The following is a 19,075-nucleotide window of genomic DNA, read 5'->3' on the forward strand; positions in this document are numbered from 1 at the left end:
GCTGTGCTACTGGGAGGTATTTCTTTGAATCTTACATCTATTTGACAGTTAACCATGTTACACAGTCTTGATCTCCTTTGAATCCAACCGTTGAACATATAAAAGTAGAAGTTGTAGAGGATTTGTTTTTCTCATTTCCTTCATACCATTTTATTTCTTTTGACAAACTCTGCAAAGACAGATAAAGAAAATCAGTTGTAAGATGTATCGTTTCTTATTGTTTAGTCACTCAAAGGAGAAAACAACGCACAAAATTTAAAAGGAAAGTGTTTTGAATAAACAAAGTGTAAGAAAGCTCGTTACGTTATTTATTGTTTCCCTGAAGTGTCATAATAGATTAGGTTTAAGACTTAAGGATTTCATGCAACGATAGTACATTCTTCTGACCAATGAAAATTTACTGACAGTATAGTGCAATAAAAGCCTTGATGTTATTACTTGTCTTCTCGATGAAGTGTCCTAATAAACTAGTTTTTAGACTTAAAGTTTTCATGCAACGATAATACATTCTTCTGACCAATAAAAACTTATTAAAACGACTCCTACAGCGTAACTTCAGAGGACTTACCTATTTGAGATAATTGCAAAGATGCAAATTAATGTTATAAGGTGTGGAATCAATATACCAAAAGTACAGCAAAAAATATTGTTTATGAACGTAAAACATAATGTGTATCAATACCTGAGTCTTACAATAAATAGTTACAGTATAGAAGCCTGATTTAGAATGGCAGAATGGAACAACAAAGTAGAAGAACAAAATATTAGAAATACGTTAAGGTGCACCTAACACAACTAATACGTTTTTAATTAACTCCTCACGTAACAGGATACATGTAGCTAGCAACAGAAGTAACAAATAAAGTTAGAGCTTCTGTAACAGCCAAAAAGTGAGTAGAAATAAAGTAAACCAAGAAACACGAACATAACTCAACTGATGACGTAGTGTAATACCATATAAGGAATTGTTATGTTTCTCCTATTAATTATATGTATAGTGAGAGCTTAAAATAATGATGGTCAATATTTGTTTGTTTGTTTGTTTGGAATTTCGCACAAAGCTACTCAAGCCTGTGCTAGCCGTCCCTAATTTAGCAGTGTAAGTCTAGAGGGAAGGCAGCTAGTCATCACCACCCACCGTCAACTCTTGGGCTACTCTTTTACCAACGAATAGTGGGATTGACCGTCACATTATAACGCCCCCACGGCTGGGAGGGCGAGCATGTTTGGCGCGACGCGGATGCGAACCCGCGACCCTCAGATTACGAGTCGCACGCTTTAACGCACTTGGCCATGCCGGGCCTATGGTTAATATACTAAAGCAGTTCAGTGTTACCTTAAAAAATTGATAAGAAATTAAAGAGTAAACGTGAAGGTTTCAAAAAGGTCAAAATATTACTTAGAGTTTTAAACGCATATTTAATAGCAAGAATATTGTTTAATTTCACACAAGAGTGCACGAAAGTTGTGTTCAGTATGTACGAGAAGAAATGGTTTGTTCAGAAAGTATTGTAATGCATAGCAAATTCTATTTTATCTAGTTAGCTGTGAGCCGAAATTATCTCGAGTCATTATATTTATAAATAGAAGTTTGTAACTTTAAGGTTGAAAATTTTATTGAAAAGTTAGCATTTGAGCGCTTGATTAATGACACTGATATATTTAGTGCAGTTGTTTGTCTGTGTTTAGAAGACGTTGATAATTAGGCATAATAACATCAAACGTGGCTCGTGTGCAAAATTTAATGTAGTGTTTATTAAGAGTTTCTATATACGAAAGTTTAAGTTCGAATAAATACAATTCTGTAACTTGTAGGGTTGAAGTTACCTCGAATTGAAACTTTCCGTATTTTTTGGAGCGCATGCTGGCCAAAGTTTACGAATGTCTTGTCAAGTCTAACAAGAGGGAATTCTCAATAGCCACGGCTGTAATTAGATCTCATATCGGTCTAGAGCTAGAGATAGAGCTATGAGCTAAGCATTTGTACTCGAAAAAAGAATTATTAGTTATTCTATAAGTCGCTATGCCGCGGCTGACAAGAGATAATCCTCAATAGCCGCAGCTGTAATTAGATCTGAAATTGATCAATAAGTTTTTTTACCTTTCTAAATCTTAAAAACCGAGAACTTTCCATCCCTATAATAGCACCATCTCTGTACTCTGCTGGGGCTCTCGTGCGGCATCAGATTCTTAGCCTAAACTGTCTCCTTCCTGTGACATTTAAATTTTAAACTACGAAATGCACCGTCTCTAATTGTCTAGTAACTTAGAAAGAGAGAAAACATCAAAAAGTAAACAAATTTTGTGCAAGAAACGTCTTTATTTTATTGTTTGTCTAGACGAAGTATTACTCTCAGACCCATAATTCAAAACAAATGATACTATGCCAAACACACCACGTGTGCTATATCCAGTCTCTACAATATTAACTTTTAGGTTTAACGTTTTCAACTATATTAATACAGTGTACTCTTACCCCGCAAAAAAAAAAAAAAAAGATCTTGTGAAAATCAAAGTTTATAACTTATCCACTTCAACATTTGTATTTCATTTCATTTCTACCATAATTCTGTGCACGTGGACTCGTGCTATGGCATCTTTAAAACTAAGGTGTATATTAAATTACTTAAAATGTGTATTTAAACATAGCGTGTACAGCCGAGATTAAATGAAAGTATGTGTATGTAGTGCATTCTTAATAATCCCATATAGCACAGACTTTTTATAAATATTTTAAAAGAACATCGTTATAATTTATTAAAAAAAGTTGATTGCATTAAACCTACCCAGGAGGTAGCAAGAGTGAAACAAACACACCTAACTGCATAAAACTGGTTTCAATTGTAATTTTTAATTTTTATTTAGGAAACAGAATGGAGAGAATAACACTATTATGACAATTATAATAATATTATGTGTAATTCTTTTTCTATATATGAAGTTTATTTTTACCTGAAAACAACAACCACAATTAATTGTATTAATATAGATTGGTTTCATACATTGTGTTTAACATTAAGGAGACAGAAATGCAAGTGTCACTGAAGTAAAAATGACACCTTCAGCTTTGTTGGTAGAGGAGTTACTATAAAGAATGATATTTGACGAAAACCTTCGCAAGATATAAAAAGATTTGCTTCTAATTCTTCTAACTAATAACTTAGAAGGAAGCGTGTGCTGGAAATATATGGTGATTACAAAACCAGACTCGAAAAACGAGTTCGTTATTATAAGGAGGTTTTTATTACTTTTTTCCCTGTTTAATTGCGGTAAAGGGCCCGGCATGGCCAAGCGGGTTAAGGCGTTCAACTCGTAATCCAAGGGTCGCGTGTTCGAATCCCGGTCGCACCAAACATGGTCGCCCTTTCAGCCGTGGGGATGTATAATGTGACGTTCAATCCCACTATTCGTTAGTAAGAGAGTAGCCCAAGAGTTGGCGGTGGGTGGTGATGACTAGCTGTCTTCCCTCTAGTCTTACACTGCTAAATTGGGGGCGGCTAGCGTAGATAGCCCTCGTGTAGCTTTGCGCGAAATTTAAAAAAAAAATGCGGTAAAATGTTTGTCAAACAGAAAATGAAATTATTGATGGACGATCACATATTTACAAAATGGTTCTAACAAGAATGATGTTTGTAAAATAGAAAAGTAAACAATTGTGCATTCATTTATTATTATTGATATTTTTGAGCAATAATTACAATAATATCTCACGAGATTTGTGTGTGTGTGTTTTCTTTTAGCAAAGTCACATCGGGCTATCTACTGGGTACATTGAGGGGAATTGAATCCTTGATTTTAACGTTGTAAATCTGTAGACTTACCGCTGTACCAGCGGGGTACTATTCAGTAGGTACACTCACAATGAAACTATTCATTTTAATAAGTACAACGATTAAAAATGTTGCTGAATAACAATAATGTCCAATCTCTTTTCAAACATTATAATCAATTATATCAATGAAACTAACGTTAAAATAGTACATTATGGAAACCACCTGTACATTCTGTGAGAATGGGCCTATTTCTATCTGAAGTGTATGGTTTCGATATTTTTTGGAAATGTATTGTACATGTGGATATAGTGGAAACATTAAATACATATTACAAATGACAGGTTCCTGGTATCTTTCCAGATTTTGAAATAATAACAGGCATGTTTGCTAATCTATTAAGGTAGTTTAAGAAAGAGAGAGCAGAAAAAAGGTTTGAAGTGATTACAGTTTGTGGCGAAAAACAATGAATAGGGGAAGAATTATCAGTTAATGACAAATAAGCTCAAGTAATTTTATAGAAATACAAATAAACAGTTTAAACTGGAATATGCACTCTCAGTTATTAAGGATTATCTTATATATGTGTGTGTGTTCATGGCAGCCCTTAGCCAAGTGATTAGCGTGTCAGGCTGTGAACTGAAGGACCAAGGTTCTATATATAAGTTCGCTGAATTCGCTCCTCTCTTCCACTGTGGGCGCGTTAAAAACGTGACAGTCTATTCCGTTACTTTGAAGAGCTGAACAAAATCATTCTAGTAGCTACTTCTGACTGTTTACCTTTTCTTTTTGTCGATGGTTCAAAGATGGAGACAGAAACTCTTAAGAACCCTTAAGAGTTTTTGACCTGAATATTTAGCCCATATCTACACAACGAGCTGTTTAGTTGAAATATTAAATACATATTATAAAGGGCAGTTTCTTGGTATCTTTCCAGATTTTTAAATAATAACAGGCACATTTGCTAATCTATTAAGGTAGTTTCTTAAATATTTCCTTGAATTTTATATATGCAAAATGGTTTTATTGACTGTTTTAGTCTACTTTACCAGAAATCACGTAGGCCTAAACTAAATGATTAGCGAATTAAAAGCGCAAAATTCACCAGTCAATTCGATACACTTGTGCTTTATAATTTGAAGAGCACACAAAGCTGGTGATGAGTGAAGGTAATGTGTAGAACTATATACAAGTTGTAACCAATTACTCTTTCTGTCAGATCACGTTTGTTGAATAACTACCTAATCATTAGGAGCCTTAGACAGAATACCAGAGATACAGGGCAGCAGCAAAGAACACGCTGTTTAGTGTTACGCAAGGCAAATGAACACGGACTTATGTGTGGATCTTCGTGTTAAGCTTGGATACACAAACCATGCTTTCCACGACGCCTTGAACCGAGCAGGACAGAAGGAAAGTGAGGAATTTCCTTCCTTATTAAAGTGAGATTTGTGTGTTTGATCACATAAGCAATCCGTGGAAAGAAACCCGTAAACAACCATTTCGTTGTCATAGTCAGCCGAATATAATTAATCAACGGAGACATACGATGTGCTTATAATTCACTCAAATTATCAGAGTTCCACAATACTTCACATTTAAAACATTAAAAATCACGCAAAATCTCAACTCTTCTAAAACCGACCTTTGCAAGTTAAAAGGAGGGAGAAGTTTCGTCTTTACTTTTGTTTACTTCAGTTCTCATCACAGCTAGTTTAAGAAAGAAAAACAACTTATTATCGACATTAACTGGTTCCTTTTGTTCAAAATCAGTTTGGCTCAAAATATACATTAAAGAACACTAACTACCTCGAAAGGTTGTAGATCGTGGTTGACAATTATAAACTTATTTACCAATCGAGACACAGAAAAAAAGTGTATTATTTCTTGGCGCCATCTAGGGAGTTCGAGAGAGGACTCTCTGCGAAAATTATTTGATGGATTATCTATCTATATGTATTTCGTCTGTTTGCATTCAGTTAAAAAACTAAGCTTCTGGACAGAGAATAATGAACCTAATTTTAAAGTTGCTTTATTTCTTCCCGCTCTTTAGTGTGTGAAACTTAAATTAACACCGTTTAGTGTCGTTATCTTGAGATGTTATTGTGTCTTAAATTCATGTAATTAGTTAATAATCTGCATGTGCTATGCCATTAATTTATAACTCCCACTGGCACAGAGATACGTCTGCAGACCTAGAATGCTATAAACTTTCTATAAAATATAGAAGAATATATTTACATTTTCTCCTTTAGTTGAGCCCTCCGGTGGGTCGATGGTAAGTTTACTGACTTGTAACGTTAAAATCTGGGGTTTGATTACCCGCTATAGAGCAGATAGCTGAGTGTAGTTTTGCTCTAAAACAAACAAACATAAATCTGTAGCTGAACTTAAGGAGATAAATTTAAATTATTTATGTGAGTTCTAATTTGTCTCAGGAATTCAACTGTAATTTATCTTAAACTAAATTAATGTTTTTTATTACGTCAACAGTAATTTTTATAGGGGTTCTAATGACTCAAGTATATTATAATAATGATGTTTCGAAAGGGAAGGTAAAAAAATATTATACTGGTTTAATATTTTTTAAATTTAAGTTATTGAGTGAAATAATTCAATATCTATTCCACTTATTTCTTCCTTAACGCTTTTAAAAAGTCCATTACTGATACATTGTAACCTGTAGTAGGCCTACGTTAGAAACGACATTCACATTTCCAGTCCCTCTCTGGTATAGCGCTTAGTCTATAGATTTATAACGCTAACATCAAGGATTCAATTCCCCTCGGTGGACTCAGCAGATAGCCGGATGTAACTTTGCTATAAAACAAACACACATACACACACGACTCTCGTGAGATATTATTGTAATTATTGCTCAAAAATATGAATAATAATAGATGAATGCACAATTGTTAACTTTTCTATTTTACAAACATTATTCTTGTTAGAATCATTTTGTGAGTGTTTGTCCATCCATAATTTTATTTTCTGTTTGACAAACATTATTCTTGCTGGAATCATTGTGTGTGTGTGTATTTGTCCATCCATAATTTTGTTTTTTGTTTTACAAACATTATGCAACATCATAATGAACAGTGTTTTTATGATGAGCCTAAAAATTTGTGTTTTACAAATAAAAATACAACGTTAAAATTTTACACAATAAATAACTATTAGAAACAAGGGCTCGCCGTAAAAGTCCCCGTTTTTAATAACTATTTAGTGTGTAAAATTTTAATGCAGCATTCCTTTTAAGACTTAGCATAGCTAGGTTGTTAGGGTGCTCGACTCGTAATCTGACAGTCGTGTGTTCGAATCTCGGTCACACCAACTATGTTCTCCCTTTCAGCCGTGGGAGCGTTATATTGTAACGGTCAATCCCACTCTTCGATGGTAAAGAGTAATCCAAGAGTTGATGATGGGTGGTGATGACTAGCTGCCTTCACTCTAGTCTTATACTGTTAAATTCGGGACGGCTAGAGCAGATAGCCCTCGTGTAGCTTTGCGCAAAATTAAAAAAAACAAAACGAACAAGTATTCCTTTTAACTGAAAATAATTCGTATTCTATTTGTGCCAAGAAATAAAAGAAAGTCATAAATATAACAATTCCTTGAACAGTAGATATTTGAATGTGAAGTATTGTTTGTTGTTTTTTAGCCTAATGTTATACAAGTCAGCGTAAATCACACTTTCGCCATTATGACCTTAAAGCTCAAAGCAAGGCTATCACTGTTAATGCTCACAACATGGTGAACTGCTCTGTTCCGAATTGCGGCAATGACTAACGTTATAAAGAAAAATAAGTGTCAAAGGTCACAAAACGAATCTTTCCACCAATTCGTGTCAAATAAAGACTTGAGGATGAAATGAACTGTGGCTATTAATCGAGGTAAAGGCCTGTGTGTTAATGTGAGATACTCGTGTGTCAGTGATAATTGGGGACTTGTGGCTTCGCTATCTATTTTTCAGTATTTACATAGATAATGCAAAATAAAAATATAAATTTAGTTTGTAATTTGTGTTTGTTTTGAAGTATTAATTAAAGTGCATATATAACGGACTAATATTACTCATAAATACGTCATTTTAAACTAGGCCTATCCCGGTTTATTTTAACGTTCATTGACAAGATCTACAATAAACTACGTTTGGATCTCACATATAGTCACTAATATTATTAGTAATAAGTCAGGGACATCTGACATTAGAACGGTATCTAGCTGCGAGTTACAAAGGGCTGTAAATTTCTTGAAACACACGTTCTTGTATCGCATAATTTGTCATTGTAGGTTACAAACCCAACGTTACTCTCATGTAATAGATCTGGTCTTACTATTAAACAAACAATAAATAAACATAGGGTGGCTAATAACATAGGGCATGATGGTTAGCTTTTCAAAAGTTTTGACACGTTTGATTGTATTTGTAAAATGCCATTGAATATAATATTCAAGTGCTCATTTATAAATGCAATAAGAGATGTAGGCCTATTTAATTTCAAAATTATAGATGATTATGTATATGATAGTTATTGTTGACATTTGAGTCACCATGGTTACCGGTACACTTTAGGCTAGATGCATTACTGGTAAAGTTCGTCGACCTAACGTAACAAGTTTTTCACATACTGACTGAGTCGATATGATATTTAAAACGTTTCCGACGGTAAATCTATTAATTCATATTTGTTATGAAAGTAGTTTCATCACGTTGTTGCTCTAAAATATAAAAATCTAAGCATGAATAATTAACATCATACTTAGATTCAGCAGTGTTTTGAACAAAGTCAGGTCGACAGTTAACGAAAGTTAATGAAACTCATCTTCAACTTCGTAAACATAGCTCTTTGAAAAAAAAATACACCTTGCTTGATGTCACTTTAATGACTTAATTTTGGGGGTAAAGTTCTTGATAATACATGCGGAAAAATACAGGTATAAAACATAAGTTCGTGTACTAAAGATCACGCTTAGTGGTTTTATTCTTACCAACAATAGTATTTTGTTTGTTTGTTTTGGAATTTCGCACAAAGCTACTCGAGGGCTATCTGTGCTAGCCGTCCCTAATTTAGCAGTGTAAGACTAGAGGGAAGGCAGCTAGTCATCACCACCCACCGCCAACTCTTGGGCTACTCTTTTACCAACGAATAGTGGGATTGACCGTCACATTATACACCCCCACGGCTGGGAGGGCGAGCATGTTTAGCGCGACGCGGGCGCGAACCCGCGACCCTTAGATTACGAGTCGCACGCCAACAATAGTAATACTGCAGCATGTCTAGTCTCGTTTTGAGCTGGCGTCATTGAAATTATTATATTACAGGTAGAAATTGACAAAACATATGACCAGCTCGGACATTTTCCATGGCAACCAAGTTCTGGTTATGAAACATACATATGGGTATTTAAAAGCTGCAGGAAAAATTAATACAATCTCTCATATGGGGAAATTTGTTGTTGTTTTTTTGCAGATCAAAGTTAGGCCTATATAAGGCACTTTTTCGTGTGAAAATAACTGTATTAAACATTGAATCAATACAGTTAAGGTTCTTACACTTGAGTTTTTCTCGTGATAATATTCAATAAAACTATCTAACATATTTGTTTGCATAATTTTGTAAACAAAATAAAATAAATGAAACTTTAATATCGTAGGGTGTGTGCGTTTTCCTATAGCCAAGCCACATAGAGTTATCTGCTGAGCCCACCGAGGGGGATCAAACCGCTAATTTTAGCGTTGTAAATCCGACACTTACCGCTGTACTAGCGGGGACTAATATCGTCGGATATTAAGGTTTAGAAACTTTGGGAATTTTAAGGTGAATGTGACAGACATTTAATATTGACAAAAGCTCTATTCTAAGTTTTCAACGAAAACAGACATAAGTAATCGTATTTCAAGATACCTATAGTAATTTAATATTATGTTTTGAATTCAATAATCGCGTATGAATACACAAATATTCAATGAGTTAATACAACGAACATCAAATAAAATTATGAAAATAGTACTTCAGGAGAATGCAATGAGTCTGTTGAGACCAAGGAAACATAAGGAGAATTGATTAACATCACACACAGAGATTCAGCTAAAATGTAATAGTTTTTATCTGCACATATCATGGAACAGTACACAGATGCACTACGGTCACTGAATTTACATATGCAGGAACATGTTCAGAGAAACATAGAGATGTTCACCTTCGAAACACGAAGCACGACAAAGACAATTTGACCAAAACTGTAACAATTCTAAAGACAATAATCCTTTCACAATCCATGAACTGGGGAACTCGCCACCAGAGTGATTGCAAATTGAAGGGTGAATGTTGATGAGGCTGTTAGCATTGACTGAAAAATTCAAGAGAACCTACAGTGGATGGGTAGACGTTTGAGGACGTGAAGATGAAGAGAACAGAATAAGCCACAGATCCTCTGTCATGCAGAAAGCAATCAAAGCGTGTAAAGAAGAGGTTCCTTTGTTATCTGATGAACTGTTTCATCGTATGTTTTCCATTACCAACACCACTGGACCTCCAGGAAAGAGGTTTTTTTGTTATATGATGAACTGTTTCATCGTATGTTTTCCATTACCAACACCACTGGACCTTCAGGAAAGAGCACACACACACACAGAACTTGTCTCTGTGTCTCTTCCCTATTTCAACAGAAAGGAGGTATGAGGACAATCCAAAAATGACAACAAGCGAAGCATTTGCGTCAAATGAGGACAGACATAGCAAATCAACTACCTTGTTCAATCGACTTAGGCAGAGCGTATGATGGCAGTGCTCTGATTCCTCGTATTCCATGGCCTAAAGTTAGAATTATGAACACACGTTTGATTCTTTGATATCTACTCCAGTACGAACAAAAGAAGCGAACAATGCTATGTGGGCGATCTTTGATAGCTATGAAATATAAACGATAAACTGATAAGAAGAGAAGAAACGGCGACTACAGCAAACATCATGTACTGATAAAGTGACCAACAGCTTTACCCCCGTTCCGAAAGACGAGGCATCATTTGTATCGAGCAAATATAATAATGAAAGTTTTATTATCCTGCTGGTATTGCACCTTCAGTCATCTGCTTGGGATCAACTTAGACCATGCAGCACAGGAAGGAGATGTGTTAATAGTTCGAAAGGCCATTTTCGCAGCAAACGATACAGGTATTCTAATATTACATCACGCAAGTAATTAGGCACATAGCAAAATAATGTATCTGGTGAGAAGTGTGTACATGCCTACTTTCTGTTCCTGCTGTGTCTGAACGCGATGTGATTTTATCTTTGTTTGAAATCGGTAAAGTTAAGCATCTCTAAATAGTTTATTCATCACAACAATGGCGCTCAGAAGTACTCAATTTCGAAGACACATCTTCATCAAACAACTTGCTTCAACATATCCGTGAGAAGTTCATCCACCACGGACAGTGCCAAATCCAAAGATTTAGACGAACTACGCGACTTGATGGTGATATCGCTGAATTTTGTTCCTGCTCAACCCATGGCTCAACAAGCAGGACAACCTACTTAGACATTCTTTAAGTTCATCATCAAGTAAGTAACTGGCATAAATTTGAAGACCGGGCTAAATGAGGGTGGAGTATGGGTTAAAGGTAGAAAATGGTCCCGTTTCGTCTCTAATCAACCACAAAGTTGCAGTACCCATGGAAATTTTTACACATGCTAGCAGCCAACAACAAATTGTCTCACGTGGATGTTCTAAGAACAGTTTCACTTATACAAGTCCACTGCAGGTGTGAAGCACAATAACAAAACACTTCTAGTACCACTGATGATAAAGAACTTGACTGAGGACGGTCACATGTATTATATGGCTCTTGATATGGTTGTTGGTGTACTTATTAGTGTCCGAAATGCACTTATTGTGTTGTTTAGCGTTCCGTTCTGTTACCGTATGTCTTGTAGAACATCAGAAGACTGTCAGGTTTAAGACACGTATGGTTCTATTTTGAGTGTTTATCATATATTCGGCAACGGATGAGGACTTGAAAATGGAAATTGATCTTGTTTTGAATTCTGAAACTATTGTACTCCATTCTTTCTCTTTTTATCCTCTATGGAAGAACATTTTATTATTTTAAAAGGCAAGTAATGTCTATATATTCCAAAACATAATTATTTATTTGTTTTGAATTTCGCGCAAAGCTGCTCGAGGGCTATCTGCGCTAGCCGTCTCTAATTTAGCAGTGTAAGATAAGAGGGAAGGCAGCTAGTCATCACTACCCACCGCAAACTCTTGCGTTACTTTTTTGCCAACGAATAGTGGGATTAACCGTCACATTTTAACGCCTCCACGGCTGAAAGGGCGAACATGTTTGGTGTTAGGGGATTCGAACCCGCGACCCTCGAATAACGAGTCAGGCGCTCTAACCACCTGGCCAGGCCGGGCCTATATTCATGTGATTTCCTTGAAAACGTCAATTATATAATTAAGTTTCGGCCCAGTACGGTCAGGTGGGTTAAGGCGTTCGACTCGTAATCCGAGGGTCGCGGGTTCAAACCCCGGTCGCACCAAACATGCTCGCCCTTTCAGCCGTGGAGGCGTTATAATGTGACGGTTAATCCCACTATTCGTTGGTAAAAAAAGTAACCCAAGAGTTGGCGGTGGGTAGTGATGACTATCTGCCTTCCCTCTAGTCTTATACTGCTAAAGTAGGGACGGCTAGCGCAGATAGCTCTCAAGTAGCTTTGCGCGTAATTCAAAAAAAACCTAACATATTGTTCGATATTTTTATGAGTCAATAAGCATTGTTTGTTTAGTATGAAAAAAAGAAAACTGGGTTATCAAATTGGTCGCCTTTTATTTTATTAGAAAAACACATAGTTGATTATCAAAATTGGAATTTTCAATATGTACAGCACCTTATGAGAAATTTGTGCTAAACGGCCAGGTTAAAGCCCCCCTCCAAAAAAGTTTCTAGCATAACTTTTCTACGTTTGTGTTACTGAACCTCTCAGTAACACTTGTTTTGAGTCAAGTAACTGTATTTTCTGTTACTTTTATAACACGCTTTCAGCTAACAGAGCCGATGTGGTTCAGTGGCATTATGAATTGTATGTAGACTCCTTCTGTCTGCAATTCGACAGGGTAACCACTCGGTCAACTTTGAACAAGGAATGGTGGGAACTCAGAAACGGGGGTAAAACTGCTGTTTGATTTCAGAAACCGATTACGTATGTGTCTGTTTGTTCGTTGAATTTCACTCAAAGTCACTCGAAGGCTTCCTGCTTTGATCGTCACTAATTTTGAGGTGATAGAGACAGTATCATACACTGCCAAGACATGGGCTACTCTTGTCAAATCGAATATTGTGGTTGATCGTATCATTATAACGTCCTCACGGGTCAAAAGAAAGAAAAAGGCGGAAGTTTTTTGCTCCTAATTTGGGATTATATACATAATAGAAAAGAACAATCCGTAATTAATATTAAGAAAGCAATAACTTTAAATAAATTGATGATAAACAATAAAAAACTATATAACAGTATTAGATTAAGCGTTCTTTATACAACCCGTTAGCGCATCTGTACGTTTACTGTATTTTCTCTTTTCAGTGAAAATTTGAACATTTTGAAGCTTGAAATACATTTTCTTGAGTAACAACCGGTGGTGGTTACTAAAGTTGTTTTAAATAAAGTTATCAAATATCTAATGTAATAAGGAGAGATTTGTGGGCCTGGCTTGGTTGGGTACTTAGGGAGCTTACCTCGCATTCTAAAGTTCGCGTATTCGAATCCCCAGCACACTAACCATGTTCACCTTAACAGCCATGGGGGACGTTATAATGTGCCACTCAATCCCACTATTGTAGTCCAAGAGGTGGCAGTGGATGGTCATTAGTACCTTTCCTTTCATAGCTAAATTAGGGACGACTAGCACAGATAGCCTTCGTGTAGCTTTGCGTGACATTTCAAAGAAACCAGATAGATTTGCTCTTACGTAAAACGACCTTTGTAGGGTGTTATTTTATAAATTATATTATTGATCAATTATTACAGTGGATTTATAATATCGTTTTTGTAACAATGAACCCGAAAATAATTTGTACTTTACAGAAAATAACTATTGGAATATGAAATCTGTTTAATTTTGTAACTTCAACTGCCCTGATTTAAGTTTTCATTTAATTCTAATGCAATATTAAAATGTTTTATCTACTATTATCTCAAATTACAGTCAACTTTGAATTTCGGCCCCCTACTTATTTACAAAATCGTTGTCTTTTTACTTTATTACTATGATGGAAAATCTTCAAAACAGTATCGGAAACATAATTTGGACACAATTGGTTTGTTTTGTTGGTAAACAAGCTGGTAAACCTAAAGATTTTAGAATGAGTTTACCTACACTTTCTTTGTGAAATGTTGAATGCCTTTTTTTGATGTTTTAATGTTTAACTCCTTCTACATCTGCCTGGCATGGCCAAGCGCGTAAGGCGTGCGACTCGTAATCCGCGGGTTCGCGCCCGCGTCGCGCTAAACATGCCCACCCTCCCAGGCGTGGGGGTATATAATGTGACGGTAAATCCCACTATTCGTTGGTGAGTTGGTGGTGGGTGGTGATGACTAGCTGCCTTCCCTCCAGTCTTACACTGCTAAATTAGGGACGGCTAGCACAGATAGCCCTCGAGTAGCTTTGTGCGAAATTCAAAAACAAACTAACCCTCTACATCTTCGTTTATTTTTTATTTTTAAATGTTAAATTTAAACGTTCAGTTCTAGTTGTTGTTGTTTTTTTTATCTAATTGATACCAATCACGTATATAGTGACAAATATTAGTATGGAACAGGCGTGACTTAGTGCTTAGCATTGACAGACTGAGAATCTGGGTCAACAGTTCATGTCCTTTTACAGAAAAAAAAAAAAAGGAACATTGAGGCCCGTGAGTACTTTATAAAAGTTACAGTTAAACTTCAATATTCCATTAAAGTTATGGAAAAGTTGGCAGTGGGTGTTGTTAGAGCAACTTAACACAAACTAAAAAAATGTTATGTAATTTTCCAGATAATTAAAATAGAACATTGAAGTTTTTTTATTTCTAAAGATACTTTCTATCTGTAAAGTATACGTAGCTTTTTCCAATTTCATTGTCGAAAATGTCTAAAATTCTATAGTTTTCACTACCAGTTCTGAATACTAACTAAGATAGCAGTTGGTTACTGTAACAATAAAGCAAACGTTTCATGCATCTGTACGAACAGGCGTAATTTTTGAAACGTTTTGTACACCTACTGTTAGAACGAGGAAAACCCAGAACAGTTAACAAACAGCGTGAAATGTTAATATATCTATTTAGTTTGTGGAAGTAAATATAATGGCTAAAAGTTCGCGTTACGTTCTTCCATTCTAGATATTTTTCTTTTCTACTCGAGGGATTGGGTTTTCTATGACTTACAGATGTCTATTAAAGGTGGGCGTAAATAATTACATTTATATTACGACCTGAAGTTTGAAATGTGAATTTTCAGAAAGTCTTTCAGTCCGAACATCTCAATTTAATTTTTTCCCTGGCCACCACGTTTTGCATTGTTATTATTCTCACGTGATCCATTTATTCCTCGTGCTGTATTTGCACGTAGAACTCACGAAGTAACTGTGCACTTGCGGCAGAGTACATTTTTCGACCAAAGTTTTCCCGTGCATAATAAACACGCTGGCTTGCTTTCACGAGCTATAGCTGCACTCGACTTCACAAGTGTCGGCTGTGGTTGTCAGATAGAAGTGATACTACCACGTGCTCACGTTTCTACCATCTCATTACAGCTTTGCAGTCACTCTGATGAAACCGCCAGCTGCCGCTGCCGTTATGAACAGAGAAAGAAAGACAAAAAAAAGAAGAAAAGACCAAGTACATCCGGGTATTAGCAAAAGTTTTATCAGGTGTTTTCGCGCTCTTTGCTCCTTTATTTCTATTCAAAGTCTAACGCGAGAAGAGACAAAACACGTAACAACGCAAATTGATTGGTTTAAGAAAACACCTACAATAATATGTAGACATTTTGTTAGACTTATATTAGGAAATTCCATAAAAGTATTAAAAGTAGATATTGTTTAAAGGTTCTAACGAACTTAAGTGCATCTCTTGTCAAGACGCAAGGTATAAAGAGATAATTAAAACAAGTTAAAAACTATAATGTTTAATAGTTATGAAATTATATCAGTAACACAGCGTTCCTGAATATAGTTATCTTTGATTTCCAAATACTTCATACACATATATATACACCAGTAAAGATTTGGAAATCTGGACATTAAAATAAGAGAGCTGAAATAACAAAAACATGATGTTAGAATTATTACTTTGTGCTTCGACTTTGAGAAATAAGGGACCATCACCCAAGAACCAATTACTGAAAAAGAAAGACGTAAACTTTTCTTTTTTTTTTTATCGAAATTACTTTCGTTTTGCTTCGCAGACAGTGACGGTAATATATGAGCCGTCATAAGTTGGAGTGCGTGTCATTAAAAGTACTAAAAGGACCGGACGGAACCATCAACGATTTTCTAGCGAGGGGAGCAAGTAGTTTTCTTTGAAGAGCCGGCATCAGACTTCTAGTGTATACATTTTGCCTTTTACAGTGCTGACTTTAGACTCTATCTATCCGGAAGTCGTTTCTTAGCTTTCTGCTAGGAACTCTGACATAATCATTATGGGCCCCGGACATTTTGGGAAATGTCATGTTGCTTAGAGCTAGGAAGGCTATTTCTTTCAAAACATTAATAACTAACTATATAGACTCTGTCGCTATGTCAAGGAGAGGACTGCACGAAAATTATTAGTATCTTTATGTGCATTCATCAAGATACACAAGCTGAGACAAAATCTGACTCGTTGTCACGTATTTTGGTATCACGTGTTACAGAAAAACATGTGTTTAACCCGGTACACAGGACCTAAGATATGTAGTTATCCATGGACTGTTTGATGACGCTTACTGATGGGGAAAAAAATATGTAGTTATCCATGGACTGTTTGATGACGCTTACTGATGGGGAAAAAAATATGTAGTTATCCATGAACTGTTTGATGACACTTACTGATGGGGAAAAAACACGTTATCTTTTTGTTAATCAGTCACGTAATTACCATGGCTTCACTTGTGTACAAAATAGAGGTGACTTTGCAACAGGGTCTATAAGACTAGTTTACTTGCATATAGAAAACGCGCAATATAAAAAACCACGAGAATTGTAAGAAAGTGTTAAAAACTGGTGAAACACATACGGCTATAATAAAAGAACATTATTATTGTTTGCAAAGTTTCGGGCAAAAGCCCTTCTTGGGGCAGATTAAATCGTGCTACATAGAAAAAAGGCTTAGATGGAACACGGTTTAAACTGTCTCATGAAGAGCTTTTGCCCAAAACGTTGCAAATAATAATAAAGTGTTTTTTTTTTTGTTTTAGACATGTATTTTATCTCTATATGTATTTTCACTAAAGAAATAAATCTAACTTGACAATAATTATGAGGTTTTTGCCCCTTTTAATTTATCATAAAGTAAACTAAACTAATCTAGGTGTCTGAATAATGTTATGACGTACCTAAATTAATTGAGTTTACTGTATGTTGAAGTAAAACGGACTCAGAAATCTCAAACTATTATCTACACAGCACCGTTGAAAGAGGCTTAACTGTATTTATTTGGTTTGCTTTCCAACCCTGTACCGCTGAGCTTTGAATAAGCGAAACTGCAGGGATCGAGCTGTTACGTCACAGATATTCTTTTCAATTTTCACCTATGGAGAAAAAGAAAAGAAATCTGTAACAGATGTACATAATGCGACAATTATAAGTTACCTCAACCACAACGTAAATGACGTGTAACTGGGTTTACGTAGTATATTTGTATACATTCTCATCAACGCTACAAAAGTTTGTTTTTTTTGTTTTGAATTTCGCACAAAGCTACTCGAGGGCTATCTGTGCTAGCCGTCCCTAATTTAGCAGTGTAAGACTAGAGGGAAGGCAGCTAGTCATCACCACTCACCGCCAACTCTTGGGCTACTCTTTTACCAACGAATAGTGAGATTGACCGTTACATTATAACGCCATCACGGCTGAAAGGGCGAGCATGTTTGCGCGGGGATTCGAACCCGCGACCCTCAGATTACAAAAGTAACTTTGAAACATTATATATTATTATTCTTAAATCAAATGCTAAAACAAGAAAGGCAGTTGTTATTATAAAACAACAAATATGTAAATAGATATCCCTGGCCGCGCGTAGCTTAGTAGTTAGCGTGTTGAACTGCAGATCGAATAGATCTAGTGTTGGATACGTAATGATGTTGAAAATAGATTGCTCGTGTAAGTGTCAATAAGCATAACAGTTATTCGTTTTTCTTTGTTTGTAGTTAAGCACAAAACTGCAAAACGGGCTATCTGTGCTGTGCTCTCTAAAGGTATAGAAACTGCGGGCTCGGAATAAGCTGTAACTATGGTCACGATGGTCACTAGGTCATATTCGGCGAAATCTCGAAGGAAATGTTTTATTTAACAGCATTAAGTTAACCGTCAATTAAAGTATTTGATCGCATGTTTGTCAATTAACTATTTTCTGTTTAGCATTTCATATTTATAGAAGATAAGTGTATATTTTGAATATATACATATATTTTTACTAAAGACAGCTCGTCGCAGCCGAAGTTCATAATAAAACCAAAATTATTTGCCTATATATACTAAACTACTATATGAAATGATTACCTGAATTACAAAAATTAAGAAAAAAAGACAGGAAACAGAGGCAATCTTTAACAAATACGTAAGACCACTGATAGATATATTGTGGTTTGATATATTTAATAACATCAGGCGTTTGCTTTGTTTTACAGTTTATTACACGTAATGTGATAAAGTGGTAGAAGGCGGGAATCAGCTCGCGAGCAAGAAGGGTGCTCGTGTCACCAACAAGAATACAGAGAGAGCTCGACCCACTCTACTAACCACAAGCACAAGAGCGGAAATCAGTTCTCTCGCACCGTCACGAGCACTGACTGCACGAGCTCGCGGGTAATCAGTCGTCTGATAGTCGTGTAGCCGACAGCTTTGCGACATTTGAAATTCTGTTCTTAGTCATCTGAATTTAATACGGCAACGAGATGGTGCGAAAGCCTAGAAATCGTTATTATATTATTTATCTTGCTATCAATCACAGCCTCTATGGGAGCCGTTAAGATCGGCTCTGCTGAATTAGAAATGAGAAGGGAAGCCGTCTGTTCCATCATTACTGAAAGGTTTTATCTTTGTCTTCTGGAAACTTCCTC

At 35.8% G+C, this 19,075-nt stretch overlaps 1 long non-coding RNA gene across 1 annotated transcript in view; it reads right to left on the reverse strand.

Moving 5' to 3' along the window:
- Positions 1-17,426: 17,426 nt before the first annotated feature.
- Positions 17,427-19,075, reverse strand: part of LOC143223578 (uncharacterized) — a 187,403-nt gene continuing 185,754 nt past the window's right edge. The window contains exon 2 of the long non-coding RNA XR_013012967.1: positions 17,427-17,545. This is a non-coding gene — a long non-coding RNA (uncharacterized LOC143223578). The remainder of the gene's footprint in view (positions 17,546-19,075) is intronic.

Source organism: Tachypleus tridentatus, chromosome 8 (assembly GCF_004210375.1).
Source record: "Tachypleus tridentatus isolate NWPU-2018 chromosome 8, ASM421037v1, whole genome shotgun sequence".
Taxonomy (NCBI): Eukaryota; Metazoa; Arthropoda; class Merostomata; order Xiphosura; family Limulidae; genus Tachypleus; species Tachypleus tridentatus.